Genomic DNA, 4983 nt, shown 5'->3' with positions numbered 1-4983 from the left:
GCCATAAAAACCATATCTTCTCATATATAGAATTAAATCAACCTTTTATATGATTCACCTCATGTACTCCAGTATATACCTCCGACGATAAATAAAAAAGTATATACCTCCGCCTTAATTACGTAATCCTTGATTGACACACACACACACTGATATGCATTTATCCATATATGTCTCCCACATACCCCATGAAGTTCTATAAAAGGACACCAAAATTAACTGTAAATCGATGTAGTAAACATACTTGATTTTCAGAGAAGAGATGGGGAGTCGCAGGTGCTCCTCCGGCGTGTCCACTGTCATCCTCGCCATCTCCGTCGTGGCGCTTCTCAACACCGACGTGGCGCTGTGCGGCTGCAGCTACAAGCGCATCTTCGCGTTCGGTGACTCCCTCATCGACACCGGCAACTTGTTATACTCCGTCGGCAACAGGGCGTCGCCAATCAAGGAGCTCCCCTACGGCATGACCTTCTTCAAGCACCCCACCGGCCGCATCACCGACGGCCGTGTCGTCGTCGACTTCTACGGTCAGCCGCCGCCGCCATCATCGATTATTCTTGTAGTTAAAGCGAGGGGTGCTTATGTTATATCTGTATGTTTTCAGCGGAGGCGTTCGGTCTGCCGCTGCTGCCGCCGAGCATCCCGGAGGAGACGACCGGGCAGTTCCCCACCGGCGCCAACTTCGCCGTGGGGGGCGCCATCGCACTTCCGCTGGAGTACTACAAGACCAAATACAACTTCACGATGAACGCGCCTTCCAACCTCGACCGGCAGCTCGCATCCTTCAAGAAGATCCTCGCGCGCATCGCTCCCGGGAACAGTAAGCAACATACTGTATAGTATATGCACGTGCATGCATGCATGCGTCGTCAATTTCATGAGGTTCAGTAGATCTGTACATCATTTGGTGCTGATGGGCGAGATCGGCGGGAACGACTACAACTTCTGGTTCAGTGACCGCCGGAGACCCCGTGAAACGCCGGAGAAGTACCTGCCCGACGTGGTCGCCCGCATCGGCGCCGCCGTGCAGGAGGTGATCAACCTCGGCGCCAGGACACCGTCGTCCCTGGCAACTTCCCCATCGGGTGCTTGCCGGCGTACCTGGGCGCCCACCAGAGCAACGTCAAGGCCGACTACGACGAGCTCCACTGCCTCAAGTGGTACAACGAATTCTCCCAGAAGCACAACCAGGTGCTCCGGCAGGAGCTCGCCCGGCTCCGGTCGCAGAACCCTGGCGTCAAGGTCGTCTACGCTGACTACTACGGCGCCGCCATGCAGTTCGTCCAGAAGCCGCAGGCGTACGGCATCGCCGACCCGCTCGTGGCGTGCTGCAACGGCAACGGGCCGTACCACACCGGCGGGGCGTGCAACAACCAGACGAAGCTGTGGGGCAGCCCCGACGGGTTCGCCAGCTGGGACGGCCTGCACATGACGGAGAAAGCGTACAAGATTGTCTCCGACGGGGTGCTGGACGGGCCGTTAGCCGACACCCCGCTGCGCCATATTTGCTAGATGGAATTCTTAGGATGTTTATTATGACCGACTGATGTAGCTGTAGTGACGCCAATAAATGAATAATTTTCAAGTTAATGAAAAACAAATTCAAACATGCAAAAGACAATGGACAAAGATAAAGTAGAAAATATCTTTTCCCCTACGCTACTGGTAGGGTTTCTATCCTCGTAGGCGATTGCGATCGCCTCCGAGTCTACCCCTGCCTCGACCGATCGTCTGATCTGCGCGCTCCGTCGTCTTCTAGGCGGAGTCCCTAGATCGTTCCCCTGATGGCGTCCACTTCGGATGCCAACTCTGTTGCGAGCGGTGGCGGCGTGGTGGCCGCCAAATCGGACTTGGAAAACTGCTTCGACCAGTTGGATCTCAACGAGGAGGAGTTTGAGGATGTAGATATTGATGAGGATGATCGTGAGATTAAAGAAAGCGTCTGGTGGCTCGCCCTGGCTAGGGTTCACACCGACAAAAATTTCAGCCAATATGTGTTTTACAGGGATATGCGAGCGGCGTGGAACCCGGCGCAACACGTGAGGTTTCGGCCTGTTGGCCCAAATCGGTTTGTCGTCCAGGCATCATGCTTGGGAGACTGGGAGTGCATGATGATGCAGGGCCCATGGCTGTTCCGCAACTAGGCGGTGTTGATGTGCCCATATGATGGGTTCAGTAGAGCGGAGGATGTAAGCTTCGTTCATATGCCGATCTGGCTCCAAATTCACAAGTTACCTGACCCTTATTGCAAGAAGAACATTGTGGAGAAGCTGTTAAAGGGGGCAGGCGATATTATGGAGATGCGCCTGAACGGAAACACTAGGGGGGATTTCATAAGGGTGCGTGTGAATCATGGCATCCAACAACCTCTTACGAAATTTGTTAGTATCATTCGAGCAAAGGAACGGCAGGTGTATCTGGTCTGGTATGAAAAACTAGCCAGGTTTTGCAAGATGTGTGGCCTTGTTGGTCATGAGCATAAGGAGTGTGGACTAGGGATCCATGATGAGAAGAAGCTCAAATATGGAGACTGGATGTATGCAGATGCACCCAATAAGCCCAGGGCAGAATCAAACCCTGGCAATATGTCCGGGTCACGCTCATCACCGGGGAAGAGAGGAGGTCACGCTGCTCAAACTAACCCCGATCGTGAGAGGGTTGATCCAGAGACCTTGGACACGGCTTCAAGCCCGGTAAAGATTGCTAAGGAAAGGATGGAAGTGGACAAGGATCCCAAGAAGAGGTTAAACATGGATGCGGATGGGCTTGAAACTGTTGCTTCAGGATAGCCAAAATTGTTGCTGACTATCACTGATGGTAGCGGCATTGATTGCAAGGAGCCTAACTCGCCTACGAGCAATAGCTCGAGTAGTAAGTGTGTGAAACTCTCCAAGGACAGCGAAGATAAGATATCAGCGGCCTCCCTCGAGGAGGACCGCCGGACGCAATGAATATACTAGCTTGGAACTGCCGGGAGGGGGGACCGCCGGACAGTTCGAGGTGTTGGCCCTCACCAAAGCCAATTTCCCAAAACTAGTCTTTTTAAGTGAGACTAGGCAAGATGTCGTTAAGATGGAGAAGCTCAAGTGGAGGCTAGGCCTAAAAGGTTTCCACGGTGTCAGTAGTAATGGAAGGAGCGGTGGTTTGGCTCTGTTTTGGGATGAATCTCTTAAGGTGACAGTTTTGGACGCATGTTGTCGGTATATCGATGTGCACGTTGAGGATGTGGGTGGAGGAAACTCGTGGAGAGGAACTTTTGTTTATGGCGGGCCTAGAGTTGAAAACCGGCAATCTATGTGGAATCATTTGACTAGGCTTCGTGCTATCTTGCAGGACCCGTGGTTTGTATGTGGAGATTATTACGAAGCTATGTGGCAGCATGAGCATCTCTCCAGGACCCTGCAATCAGAAACACAAATGTTGGCATTTAGGGACTGCTTGTTGTTGTGTGAACTCGAGGACTTGGGCTTCACCGGGTTTCCATACACATATAATAATGGGCAGGACGGTGACAGGAATGCTCAAGTAAGGCTAGACCGTGCGTGCGCGGACGAGGCCTGGCGCAACATCTTCCCTGCAACCAAAGTGAGTCACTTGGTATCTCCTTGTTCTGATCACAGCCCTCTCCTTATACAACTGGATGGAGGTAAGAGGATCAAACAACAAGGTCGGGCAACGCGATACGAAATTATGTGGGAACACCATCCGGGTCTACCAGAGGTGGTGGCGAATTCTTGGTCACAGAACAAGCCTGCCAGTGGGTTGGGTTCGGTGGCTGCGTCCCTGAAGCAGCTTATGAAGGACTTGAAAACGTGGAGTAAGGCAAATTTTGGCAATGTATTAAAGGATATCAAAACGTAAGAAGCCAACTAGCCGATCTCCAACTGGCAGGGGCAGATTGGGCTCTTATTCGTGGAAAGATGAACGAGCTTGACGAACTCCTCTATAGAGAGGAGATGATGTGGCTCCAATGGGCGCGTATTACGTGGCTCAAGGAGGGCAAACGAAACTCCAAGTACCTGCACCGTAGAGCTATGTGGAGAGCGAGACGAAACTATATTCAGCGCCTGCGGACGAGCAATGGAACTTGGTGCACGGTGCCGTCCGAGATGGAAAGGATGGCGAGTTCATATTTCAAGGAAGTGTACACAAAGGATCCAACACTGAATCCTGATGTGGTACTGGATTGCATTATACCGAAAGTTACCCCAGAGGTGAATGAAGGTTTGAGTGCGCCATTTTCTGAGAAGGAAATATCCGATGCACTGTTCCAAATAGGGCCCCTTAAGACTCCGGGAGTTGATGGTCTGCCGGGCCGGTTTTACCAGCGGAATTGGGGGGGGGGGTGCTAAAGACAGAGATTATAGCGGCAGTCCAAGAATTTTTTGCTAATGGAATTATGCCAGACGGGGTGAATGATGCGGCTATTGTGTTGATTCCTAAAGTTCTACATCCACTCGATCTAAAGGATTTTCGGCCAATAAGCCTTTGCAATGTGGTGTACAAAATTGTGTCAAAATGCATGTGAACAGATTGCGACCCATCCTAGGGGAGCTTATTTCTGATAATCAAAGTGCCTTTGTGCCGGGTAGGCTTATTACTGATAACTCGATAATTGCCTTCGAGTGTATTCATTATATTCAGTCGTTGAAGGAAACTTCTCCCGCTCTGTGTGCTTACCAGCACGATCTTTCCAAAGCGTATGATAGAGTGGATTGGGTGTTTTTGGAGAGGGCTCTTCTTAAGTGGGGATTCTCACGGAATTGGGTTTCATGAGTCATGGCATGTGTTACTTCGGTTAAGTACTCAGTGAAGTTCAATGGTAAGATTCTAGAGTCCTTTACTCCATCAAGAGGCTTACGACAAGGTGATGCATTATTCCCCTTCCTTTTCCTCTTCATTGCCGATGCACTTTCAGCTTTGATCAATAAATCTATGGCAGAGGACGGTCTGAAAGGGGTAAAAATATGTAGATCTGCTCCA

At 51.0% G+C, this 4983-nt stretch overlaps 1 pseudogene; it reads left to right on the top strand.

The window, feature by feature from the left end:
- Positions 1 to 262: 262 nt before the first annotated feature.
- Positions 263 to 1512, top strand: LOC119316881 (annotated as a pseudogene).
- The last annotated feature ends 3471 nt before the right edge of the window (positions 1513 to 4983 follow it).

Source organism: Triticum dicoccoides, chromosome 6A (assembly GCF_002162155.2).
Source record: "Triticum dicoccoides isolate Atlit2015 ecotype Zavitan chromosome 6A, WEW_v2.0, whole genome shotgun sequence".
Taxonomy (NCBI): Eukaryota; Viridiplantae; Streptophyta; class Magnoliopsida; order Poales; family Poaceae; genus Triticum; species Triticum dicoccoides.
This window is presented reverse-complemented; position numbering and strand designations above follow the sequence as displayed.